Consider the following 13,207-nt stretch of genomic DNA (forward strand, 5'->3'; position numbering starts at 1 on the left):
TATTCCTGAGTACCTGCTGTTTCTTTGTATCCACTCAGAATTGATTATTGATGGGTTGAGGGAACATTGCAGGGGGAAATTCTAACTTGGGTGATATCTGGCCTTAATCCAAAAGTGCTCCTATTCTGATGTGCTGTGTATATGCTCCACTAAAAGTCAAACTCAGTGCGTTGCTTACATTCTCATTGTAACTATCACTCCATTGGTGATTGCTGCCCCATCTTAAAAAGTGTGTGATTTCTTTTGAATTCTAAATAAATAAATAAATATTGCATTTGACCAACCAGCCTGGTCCATGGTCCATTGTGACCGGGGGTATTTGAAAAGGGGGTGTGATATGAGTGGTCTATCATCCCAAAATTGAATCCACATAAATAAGGAGAAAAGCACCTCAGTTAGGCGCTACATACTAAGCCGAGACCAAGGTCAAAATACAATCCAAACTGGATTACTGTAACAGCCTGTACCTTGGCGCTAATCAATCCGTACTCAATAAATTGCAGGTAATACAAAATAACGCCTTACGCGCAGCCCTCAACATTCCCAGACAAGAGCATATCTCTGCCACTAGGAAAGCCTGCAAATGGCTCTCCATACGCCAAAAAATTGATCTAAAAATCATCTGCCTCACGTACAAAGCCCTCAATCACCTAGCACCACCTTATCTAGCCAATAAACTCACCCTGAAACCTGCCACCAGGTTCACCAGATCCTCCAACTCTCTCTGCCTACTAGTGCCCAGGTTCCACCTAAAAAGAGCGGGAGTGGTAAGCTTCACAGTGCTTCCCCCCCAACTCTGGAACGCCCTACCGCTTAACATCAAAACTGTCGAATCCTTCCAGATCTTTAGGAAGCAGGTCATCAGCTGGCTGCTAAACAAAGAATGACACCACTAACTCTAGACCCGTGCAAATACTGGTTTAGACACTGTATTTATTCTGAAAATTGTATATTGTACGCACTGCATTTGCTCTGTTTATTGACCTCTGTATATATATGTATATATTATAAACCTGTACGAAGTATGCAACACACAGATACTTCTCAACTCTGTAACCAAATTCTTAAGCGCCCTTCTACCTCTGGGTTTGGAGCGCCATACAAATAAATAAACAAACAAACAAACAAGGTGTGCGTGTCGTCTGATTGAAATCCTTAACACCTGTTCTGTGAGAGGGTTAAGGGTGGAGTACTTTGTGGACACCTTTGTTAGACCAGTTGTATGAGTGACGCATGTATTGCTGCCGTCTGTGCTGTGGATGATATGTGGGAAGGAGACTTCCACTGCTGCTGCCTGTGAGATACTTGTCGTGTGGGAGCGAATGTTGCATTGCCACTTTCTGTGCTATACCTGTCCCTTGGAAGGAAACTTGAGATTGCTGCTATTTGTGCTGCATCTAGTCTGTACAGTAAGTCACCTTGTACTACTGCTGCTTGTGTGGTGTCTGTTTAGTGAGTGTGAACAGGGGTCAAGTCCTAAAAATTAAAGTGGGGGAACTTGTCAACAAACACAATGGGGTGTGATGTCGCCAGAAATTAGCATATCAAGGTGAAATATGCACGTTTCATTAAATTGGCTTTGCACAACCACCCTTTTTGCACAGGACGAATGGCATTTGCCTCTCATAAAATCAACACCCACACAAAACCAAGAATTTTCCTCTAATAATGTTTTTGAAAACATTAAAAGGTATGCATGTTTTAAACTCCAAGAACCACTACAAATATGTTCCTTGGGACTTGCAGTACTGAAATGCGACATTTCACATTTAGTTGTTTTTTATTTTTCATCAGGTTATATAGTGCAGTGGCGAAGTCTCCAGCCTACAAACCTGACGACTGCGGTTATATCCCCGAGGTCATCTTTAAGTCATAAATTCAAAGAGGTCATTCAATGTTTCTCATTTTAGGTGGGGGGGACTGAGTCCACCCTCTGAATAAAGTAGGTGGACTCCGTCCCCCGCGTGTACCCTCGACTTGAACCTAGAGTGTGAAGAAGCTTGGTGCACGGCTACTTTTGCAGTATCTAGCATGGCAGCATAAGAACTAGTGTGACTGTGTAAACGGGGTGCCAGATCTGACCCTCGTGCCCCCCTCACAACTCAACACAAAGGTAGAGAAACGACAGATGTACCTCACTCTTAGGCCATCACTGCAATTGTCGATGTATTGCAGGTGTGAGAAGCTTTACTTTCTCAGACAGCCGTTCAGACCATACCCAATTGATGATTTGGACGATATGCAAATGCCATTGATCGAGCACGTCGACTGAGCACAAGGCCAGAAATCAATTACATAACCAAGTACATATCCATCCATTCATGAAGTTACACAAACATGTGCTAGTGTATTGCATATAGGCACGAAGCACATGCTTATGACCCACATAGGCAGAGGACGGACCGGCATACATATCTTTATATTCACACCCTTGGCCAAAGCTGAAACCTCAAGATGCAATGTATTCATATATTTAACTTGCACATGCTTGACTGCTACGAACATAGAGAAGCCATAAGGAACAATATGGAAGCTATAGGTCTATCAAGCGAATAGAGAAGGAGAGCCGAGCTTTGGGTACATGAAAAGGCTGACATGATCATTGCCGCCAGAGGCAAGCAGAAACAAGGAACCCAGCCAAGGACAAGTGGAGGAGGGAAGATTCCAGTTACCAAGACAATGAGCCACCTGTAGAAGATTAGGCTAAAATTCTCATAATTACAAGCAGGACAGCTTCATTTCGTGGTGTCAACACACGTGAAAATGCCCATTCGGCCGAGGTAGATGAGGATGACTGTTCCCATTGAACAAGAGGAGGAAAGATGCAATTGTTGGCCACAAACTGCTAACTGAATGCACTCTCACAGGCTTAGGTGATCAGAAATGGCAACATTAGAGAACACTTTTCACCTCCATGTTCATTCCCATTGCCTTGAAAAGATACACTGAGTTTGGCAACCGTCAGGGGTGCCAGGGATGGGAGGACACTTTCCGCCCAATCCAAATTCACCTTTCACTTGGGGATATCATTTGCTGCAAGGCCCAATGGTCTCTCTGCGTCCCTTGCCACATTGTAGACTGACACTAGTAGAAGTGGTCCTAGGAGGAGCCACTAGATATGGCTTTCCAATAGTAGAAATAACCCTTATTTCTTCTATATGTAGCTCACCCAAACTGACCAATGTGAATTTCTGATAGGTTTCTGGGATGGAACCTAAACTTGTGATGTCTCAGTGGGATCAAACCCGGGTGACACATGCTTAGAAGACGAGAGCTCCTGATGAAACTTTTTTCCTGGTTTGATCCCTGTCAGTTTTGTTTGCAAAATAAAAAAAAACAGTAACCTTGCCCTATGGTTGAGTCTTCCATTCTTGTGGTGGGCACTCTTTGATGGGCCCAAGTGTTCTTTGCTGATAATTGGGGTGACTGATAGAGAGCCCCAGCTACATGTATGCATCCGTTTTCTGGGGACGAGAGGAGAAATTGCTGATTCAATGTCTGCTTGACAAGGCAATCAATACATAGACCTGTGAAAGCGAATTTGGGCATATTAAACCATTTTAAGCATGAGTCTGTCCAAGGGACCATGAAGCCATTCCTGTCTGTGCATGAAGTTCAGGCTGCACCTGTGAAGCTGAACCATAGCGTAAGAAGATGTTCTGGCATATGATGGTGATATATAGTCATACATGGGCATACCAGGTCATATGTTGGTTAAACGTAGGCTCTGATGCTGAGCATTGGCACACAAGGCTCAACCTCGGTCTGGGAAGCTGTTTCTGGCTTACAATAGCAATACCTAGCCACGCAAGGTTAACCTGGGGTATATTAAGTTGTTCCTGGCATTTGATGGCTGTATATGTTACTGAAAGTATTAACATGAGCATTCATGATAGTTTCCATAGCATATTTTGACTGGACATGTAAGAATGAAACAGGGAATATGGCGGTGCCCCTGGAATATTTGGTTATATTTGAAAGTAGCGCATGTACATGCGAGTACCGCTCTTCATAATGTTATTTGTGGTGCAGCAAATGGGCCTTGGGCTCTCGCAACCGGCCGCGCCCCAACATTTGGCGGTTGCCTCCGCCGCACAGCTCTTTATTGTAACCCAGACCCTAAATTATAAGCACTGGGTGTTTGAATTTTCATAGGAAATACCCACTTTGTGCCTTTGTTGTTTTCAAGCAAAAGCGGAACGTTCCAATTTAAAAGCAGCGGTGCTCAGAACACACGAGAGCAGACTGTAGAAGCCAGTCCGACCTCCCACACCCCGTTCGTGGGCTCCATTTTGCGTGTATTCTGTGCTCTATAAAGGTCAGGTCTTTTCCAGTCGGTTCCTTTTGTCCTGCTTGCTTGGCCTCCTCGTGCTGACTTGCTATCGCTCTAAAGCGCCGGATTGTGTCTGCTTCGGCTGCTGCCAGGCATGCGCTCTCAAAGGTCACGCGTGGCCCTTTGTTTGCGCTATTTTGTCTGAGGGCGGCGCAGGGGTTCTGCTTATCGGTGTTTGACCGGCGGCCACAAGTGCGTGGGAGGCGAAGGAGGCGTCCTGCTATGAATGAGCACGGAGGGGCTGGGCAGCATACAGATGTATTCTGCATGGAAAGTATCTTTAAAAGAGAGATGCCTGTTTAATCCCTTTTCCCTCCAGATGCTTTTATTATAACTCAAACCCCAGGTTCAGGACATGATTAGTTAATAGTGGACACTGTGGGCACGCCTTTGGTACCACTAGCCCCGAGAGTAGATGGATAGGCGACGCCTATTACAAGTGCGAACACACTGGCGCCCTATCATGCAAGTATTACAGTGCCAGATGGCTTACTCTTGGACATAGTCCAGCACAACTTAAGTTTACTTTATGGGCACCATTTCTGTATAGCTTATTTCCAGGCCAGTCCCTATGATTTGTGGGACCCTGGGCTGGGCGGCAAAAGATGTGTGGAGCCCCCAGTGCTTTGAGTGGGATGGTCAATTGAGGAGGAGGGCTCTCGCTAGGAGGTGCGCCGGCGCTTGTTCTTCTTCTTGCTGATAGATTTTTATCCACCAGCGGTGATTTTTGGATACCGAGGCTTGAGCCTCATTACTCCATCTTCTCAGGTTGAGTGTGTAGTCGTGGGTTTGTATTCTTCTTGGTCTGTGTGGTCGTGTCACAGTAGGGCTGGTTTCACAGGGTCTTCGCAGTGATGGGCCGCGGGTAGCGGTCGAAGGGGTTTGCAGTGGTGGCAGTGAGTCTTCTGATCAGAGGGTTCGGGTTCTGATCCAGTTCTTGGCAGAAGTTCTTACTCAGCTTCGCTAGATGTTCATCCAACATCTCGATGTCCAGGTCTCTGTGAAGGTCTGCTATCCTTGTGAAGATTGGAGCTCCAGACGATATCCGCAGGGCCTTGTCCTGGACTATCTGAAGACTCTTCCGGTGTCGCTCATGGCAGGTCATCCAAGTCAGGGTTGGTCTGATGATCGCCTTGTAGACGTTGATCTTTGTCCGGAGGGGCATGGACTTGCTCTTCAGGAGTGGGTACAGCGCTGCCATCTTTCCTGTTGCCTTCTGCTGAGTATTCTCGATGTGGCTTTCCCAGTTGAGTTTGCTGTCCAGGGTCACACCGAGGTAGCGGCTGCTGCTCTCCCATTTGATGGTCTCCCCGTTGAGGCTGATGTGTGGGTGCTCCTTGATCTTCTTTCTGGTGAACAGCGTTGCAGTTGTCTTGCTGGTGTTGAGTTCTATCCGCCAGTCGCTGTACCACTTTGCGATAGTATCCAATGAAGCTTGCAGGTTCTTCGCCACTTCCTTTTCGCTGAATGACTGGGAGATGACTGCAACATCGTCTGCATACAGCGGCAGGTTCGTCTTGTGGAGATCTGTCGGGATGTCGTTGGTGAAGAGGTTGAACAGGAAGGGTCCGAGGTTCGATCCCTGTGGCACGCCTGCTCGGATGGGATGTGAAGAGGACATCTCAGACCGCATGGCGACATGGAAGGTGCGGCCTCCCAGGTAGCTTGCAATCGTCTTCACCGCTAGGAGGTGCGGCTGAAGTACGTGTACTTATACTACGCCCCTAGCGAGAGCCCTCCCCTCACCTAAAAGGGGGTGGATGGGCTGGTGAAAGCAAGGGAGCTGGGGCACACTTGCACTATTGCCTTTGGTGCGTCCAGCCCCTCCTTTTAAATAAAAGGAGGGGGCGGGCGCACCAAAGGTGTGACACCAGTGTACCTCAGCTCTCACGCAGCAGGCAGCCCTTTTGATCAAGGAGCCACGTGGTTAAAAACAACGGGCTCCTTGAGTGAAAGGTTTGTCTGCTGCATAATGTCTCTGTACTCAGAGACCGGAGGAGGCCTGGAATGCCATGCTCTGTTTATTTCTGAGTACAGAGTCATCATGCAGCACGCAGTTAAAAGGCTTCATGCTGCGTGAGCACTCTACTCAGAAAAAAAACAAGAGCCGGGCTTTCCAGCTCCTTTTTCCGAGTAAAGAGTGATCTAACAGCCTGTGTAGCCGAACCCATGGTTACACAGGCTTCTCTGTAGGTGTCAGTACTTCGGTCACAGGCTGCCTGAGGTGTTGGTGTGGCTGTGGCTAGTCGGCAGCGAGCTTTCTAGAGACCGGCTAGCCACAGCCAACTTAAAGCCCTGGGTACTCCTTATTTGCATCTCAGAAAATGTGACAAATTAGTCTTTAATATCCATAGGAATCAAATAAACTGACTTTCAGTATATGAATTTTCACTGTTAATATTATGTATGTGGCAATATCAGGAGTGAGGCTTTTTTGAAGTACCCAACAGAGTGAGCTGAATCATTTGTAGAGACGCCTAATGTAAGCCTCAGTGAGATAAATTGATTTGCCCAGGAGCACGCATTTCCGACAAGTGGCTAAGCCTGAATTTTAGGCCAATCTACAACTAAGGCTCTTGAACACATATTCACAGCTGTAGATAGTAGAGCTATTGTTTGTGAGGTATTTTTGCAACTTTTGCTTGAAAAAACAATCTGACTGAGCAATGCAGGGCATGAAAGAGGCAATTGTGTTTTGCTAACTGAAGTTAACTGTTGTTTTTGCAGCAGTTTCATAATTGCTTTTACTTTTTGGGTGTCTATATATTTCGCCATTGCCACGCTAGCAATATACCTTTAATTTAGATAATTATTTTGACTGTCAAAGAAATCCATCTCCAAGCAGTGCTTTTATCTTCAAAACACACACTAAGCTACATCACCTCCACCTTCCTCGTCCCAGTACTTATGAGGTACTCAATTGTTGGGAACCCTCTTTTATTTCTATTCTCTTTTTTGTTGATGCTTATCCCCTCCTACCGGGTGTATAAAACCCTCATGTCTCAATGTGCTGTCGTTAAAATTGTTCCTGCCTTGGGCAGGGTCCCGGGAAGGCATTTGGGTTGTTTTATGGAACTACTATCAGCTCCCTTCAGAGCTTGGAGGGGCACTGAAAGAATGTATCCTCTGGCCAGAGCTTCCTGGCTGGGCCTTGGGGGACCTGCCATGAGGATTGGCATTCTGAGGGCTCCTGCCAGGGAAGGAGCCTCTGGTTGAGCTGGTTAGAGCCAGAACGTGTCGCAGCTAAACTGCTGATATGGCTCTGCAGGAGGAAGAGTCCCACAAGTTCCTAGTGACTGAGTGCAAGTCTACAGCAACATAGCATAGGGTGGCAGAGCCATCCCAAGGCGTAGATGAAGGTGAGCTGGGTGTTCCCAAACAGCCCTTTAAGATGAGTAGCAATACCCTGGAGATGGATGGGATGCAGATTTTTATACATACATCAGTAATCAAGACAACACAAATAGTTTGGCAAAGTTCGTCTGTTTTAATGTCAAATATCTAAAACAGGAAGTGCAACGAACATCAGCAATCGTTCGATACTCTGACTCTACTTACTTCATAGAAAATTGGGATTTTTATACCCATACCTGGTCATCATTGACATTTTGACCTGCATCATTACCAACGTCATCCTACATGGCAAACTACAAAAACCTAACGGGAGGTGGGATTGGATCTAAGTGAATAACTAAGTTTCTGAGGCTTGTGGAATCTGCTTAGATCACATGCTGTGCATAGGCCGACATCTAGTGGAAGCTGCGGAGTATTAGTTTGTTTTTCGAAACTCGAAAAAGGGCGTCGACACAGGACGTGCCAGTAATACTATCCCTAGTGTGACGTCCACTGTACCCATGATCCCTCACGCGTCTAGGACCCTCAGATTGTTTTTTTCCGTCATACTGGTCGGAAGCATTTCGCGGAGTTCCCTGCCCTTAGCCATAATTTTGCTAAATATTGTTAAATTTACCCATTTCTCCACCCCAACGTCGAGTCACCGAACTTCCACACTCGACGCCGGCCCGGAGAAGAATTAGACCGTCGACAGCTGCACGACGGATTTGGGCCTCGGAAGGCCTCTGGCCTCGGCCCGGGCCTCGGCCCTGCAAGTAGGGAGAGTGGGGGATGGACATGCTCTACACTCTTTTGGTATATAGGTACATTCTTATATATTCCTACACTTACAAGCCCGCTGCCACAAGGTGCGTATGGAGGGTACCCCTTTCCAATTCTGCCCCAAGTGCAACCGCAAGTACCCTTGGGTCGACAGGCACACCACGTGCAATCTCTGTTAACATCAGGTGGGGCAACTAAGCCCTGCCTTCAAAATGGCAACTATGAACGTCTCTAAATGTACAACGTCCCATTGGCTACACAAGTTATAGGACCCCCCCAACTATGTGGTCTCCTACAATTGGTTGGCTTCTAACCCCCGTCAGTACTTTTCTACCTACGTTAGCAGCACGCAGACTGAACAACCAGGTGCGGGTGAGCTCGTTTTAGCACCAGCTTCTCACTAATTAGCATATCATCATCATCAGTCACAGGAGGATAGCTCAGCAGCAACATGCTTGCCTTGGAAGCAAGACGACACAGAGCCACGCAGGTTCGATCCCCGGGACTGCGTTTAGAAACCTCTGGGTATTAAGCACATTATAAATAACCTATCATATCATCCCATCATATTACTGCAATGGTCCAGTGTCAATTAGTGCTTTGAAGTTGGCCTTGAGTTTGTACTGTTCTCTGAGAATTTTTAAGGCGTATGGGCACCAGCTGGCCTCCGTGTGTAGTTGTGATCATCTCGTTCTTCCAAATTCCCTCTATCACGTGACTGGACACCATGAAATCGTGTATTTGATTTTATTCTTCAATAGTCCTCTGACGTCTTTTGTTTTTGCTGACCTCCCTGAACAGGAGCTTCTGTTCTTTCATGTTAATTGTATCCAATGTCAGCCAATCCCAGTGTGATAAGACCTTTTTTTCTTGGCTCAGGGAACTCCTTAGCTGAACTTTTATTGTGTTTAATTCAATTGCTTTTCTTAACTCTGACACTGGAATGAGGCCTTCTTGCTTTGTTCAGTACCGCTTATATGCATAGTGGAAACATCCATCCTTTACTTGTCTATATGTTTCTATAGAGGTATATATGTATTTTGGCGCTTGTCGCAGTCTAATCTATTTAAAAGCATGTGGCTAACTTCATGATTGCTTTGCTGCTTGCGTTTCATTGCATCTGTACACGTTTAAACTAAGTATCTTCATCAGGTTTGTGGCATACGATTCTTCATCTTGATCCCAAGATGTCCCTTATCCTTGGTACTTCTTTGTTTTTATAAATAGTCTGCCTCTCTGGTCTGGTTATCTTTCTATATGGGTGTCGATTCATTTTGTATGACGTCACCATTCATCTTTGCCATTTAGTTTCTCTCCTTCAGGAATCCTGTTTAAATGGCCATCATATTGTCTTATATGCAGGTATGGTTTCCTCAATGGGTACTTTAACTCCCATATTCTCTTAGGTATATGTATTCTTATGGGTACTGCACAGAGTCCACGCTCTTCTCTTTGCTGGATTAACTGTTCAGTATACGTCACATACTTTGGTTCATACTTTTCAGGTAATGTAGGTGGGGCAGTTGGAGTGGGAATGCTTGGCTCCTCCTCTACAAAGGAATGGGGGAGGCAGGTACAGACTGCTTAGAACAGTCAGGTTACCAAAGCAATGCGTGCCGTAACGCTGGCAATATTGGTTGGGGGACCACTCAGCTTTCACGCATGCGTTCAAGGGTGCTGATTATTTAAATGCTAGGTCCCAGGTTCCCCTTTGCTTGTATTATTTGATGGAGTTTTCTTTAGACATAGGGCAGCACTCAGAAAGCAAAATAAATGTGTAGGCAGATTTACAGTCCCCTAGAGAGACCCCGAAATAAACAATGGAAGATCTAGTATCCCTGGGAAGAAACTGATAGAATTGTTTAAGAAAGTCATTTAAGAGGAGGGAATTAAGAGAAAGAAAAGTACAAATCCTCTCGCATCCTCGTCTTCAAATTCTTCATTCTTATTTTCCCCAAAATCATGCCCAATATGAGTCTTTTCCCATAAAGAGGATCAGAAGGGAAAATACCTTAATGAAGGAGCAGTGGCTTCTGTATTCATTAAGGTGAAAAATTACATGGACTTCTCAGACCAGAGGACACCCCTCCTCTCTCTGACAGGGCAACCAGATCTGTACCACCACCTCCAAGCAGTTCTCAATGCTCTCTTGTCCACATTTCAGGCCAGAGAGTTTCTACAAATACAGGGGCATATGGCCTTATGTGTCTATCTGGTTACGTGGGCACACCTGAAGCCCATGCGATCATTCTTACTACCGATGACGGTGAGATGGAATGGGGGAAGGAGCATCAAGAAAAATAGTTGGCTCAAGAAGTGAACCATTCCTCCAATTGAAGGGAGTTTGCTGCAGCTCTGTGTGGCCTATAGTAGTTATCTCCAGTGCTGCAGGTGACCCTTCTATCGGACAACACTACGGCCATGAAATACTTCAAATTGCAAGGGGGGATTTGTTGGAAGGCCCTGGAAAAGCTGGTCAGCGAACTGGGGGAATGGGCAGAGACTAACCTATTGTCTGTCAAGGCATTGCATGTCGTGTGCAAGGACAATTTGAAGGTAGATGAACTGAACTCGATAATCAACAACATGGAAGTTGCAGCAGGATGCGTTGCTCCACGTATGCAGGAGATTTGAGACACCAACATTAGATCTCTTTGCCTCACAGCAGACTGACAAACTCAAGGTCTGCTCAAGGTTTCCATGTCCGGGGCCTGGGGAGTAGATGGGATGACCATTCAGTGGCCAGAGGCTCTATTACACATCTACCCTCCACTTCAACTGCTCCAGAAAGTAGTAACAAGAATTTGGGATTCTGCTGCAGAGTTCATCCTCGTAGCTCCTTTTTTGGCTCTGCAGGCCCTGGTTTTCCCATGTGCTATAGATGACAATTTCCACAGGTTATCTACTCCCAAGTCATCAGTACCCCATCAAAGGATTTCAGGGAAGGGAAGGTCTAACAATTCCAGTATTGGAGCGGGGCTGTAAATTGAGAGACAATAATTGCAGCTCCAGGGCTATCTGCAGAATTAGCTCAGGAAGTTCAAAATGATAAGAGGCCCTCCGTACTCAGAGTTTATGATAGGCACTGGAGCAGTTTTCAAAGCAAGTTTGAGGAGAATCTAACTTCAGAATGCAGCATTTCAGATCTTCTTAGTTTCCTTCAGGAGGGGTTGTAACTGGGGCAGGCAGCGATCGGGACAGTAAAGGGTGTCTTGGGAAGAGTTAGTAATATGACTTAACCGACTCTTGAAAGGTTTATTTCCATCCAGACCTTTAACCCCCCAACCCCGCTTTCTCCTCCCCTATCCCTCCCCATCGCAGTCGCATCTCCTGCCCCCACATTTGCTCCCAGATCCCTTCTCATCTCCTCCACCCCCTAAGACCCAAATGTCTTGCGTCCGGGCTGGTCCATTCCTGAATCCCCTCCTCCTCACTCCACTTGACCCTCTTGAAGCTGGCCCAAATGTCGAGCTCTTTTTGGATGTGGCCCTGTCTCACTCAGCTTCCTGTTGGCCTCCATGCCTGCTGCACTTAGATCACCTGCAAGAGTTTCCTTTTCCGCGGGCACCATGCTCCCCTTGAGTCTTTCTGGAGAAATTTCAAAATTACTTCCTGGTTTTTCTGAAAGCGTTGGTGGTCCCTCTGAATAGAGTATGTAACCTACTGTAGTACACCAAAGTTCAACATTTTACCCACCTATTCATGTTCCTTTTGGGGTGGGGGGTCCTTATTTTTCCATTTCTGGTCCACCCCCAATACACCCTCTATCATCAATTCATCAGTATACTGTATGCCTTTCTTTGTGCCTTAGTCGGTAACCCCTCCAACACTCCCCCATACCCAGTAGGATTTGCCCCTGGCTCCCCGTCAGTTGCATCACAAATATTTCTTCCATCGCTGCCTGGATCATGGCTAAATAAGATTGGATGTGCGGGCACTCCCACCAGATATGAGTCCACCCCCCCACATCCCCACATTCCCTTCAACATGTTTCTGGGACAGTTGGATAGTATTTGTGGAGCTTCCCCAGGGTGAAATGCCACAGTCATCAACTTGACCTGCATTTCTTGAATTTGATGGCTTTTGCTAACACTGGGATGTGTCCCCACAATGAGGCCCAATGCTCCATCTCAATCGGAATGACCCACAACTCTCTCCCATTGATCCATATATTGCCATTTCCCAGTCTCCTCCCCTTCTTTAATAAGGCCATGAAGGTCCCCCACAATGTGTTTTTCTCCCGACTTCGATGCCACAGACTTGTCAAACAGAGTGAAGTCCCTGGTGGCTGCCCTCCTGACCTTGGGATTCATCAGCCAGTGTCTCAACCGGAAGTAGCAGATTTTCTCTCCATCTCCCAGTTCGAAGTCCTTTTTGCACTGGTTAAAGGTTTTCAGCTGTTAGTCCAGGAACATGTCTCTACTTTTGTCGCACCACCTCCTCTTCCCACTTCTCTAAGCCTCCGCCCTTCCACCCTGGCGAAAACTATGGGTTTCTAAACAGGGGGTAGCGGCCAGGGGAAGGTGGTCAGATCCGTCTTTCCCATCAACTCGTCCCACGCCTCTCCCACTAGCAAACCTATACCACTACAATACATGTTTGAAGGCCTACCTTCCCTTGGCTGCCAAAGAACTTCCTGCAACGGGGCCCCCATAACTGCTCTGTCCATTCATCCCAGATTTTCCCCCGGTCATCCCTGAACCAGTCTCTTATTCCTTTGATCTGCGATGCTAGATAACTTACTCTCCCCTAAGCCTC

General features: G+C 46.5%; 1 protein-coding gene across 3 annotated transcripts in view; it reads left to right on the top strand.

Annotated features, from left to right (window-relative positions):
• Positions 1 to 13,207, top strand: part of CHID1 (chitinase domain containing 1) — a 1,865,353-nt gene that overhangs the window by 843,733 nt on the left and 1,008,413 nt on the right. The window lies entirely within an intron of this gene.

This window comes from Ambystoma mexicanum, chromosome 11 (genome assembly GCF_040938575.1).
Source record: "Ambystoma mexicanum isolate Mex_15411 chromosome 11, UKY_AmexF1_1, whole genome shotgun sequence".
NCBI lineage: Eukaryota > Metazoa > Chordata > Amphibia > Caudata > Ambystomatidae > Ambystoma > Ambystoma mexicanum.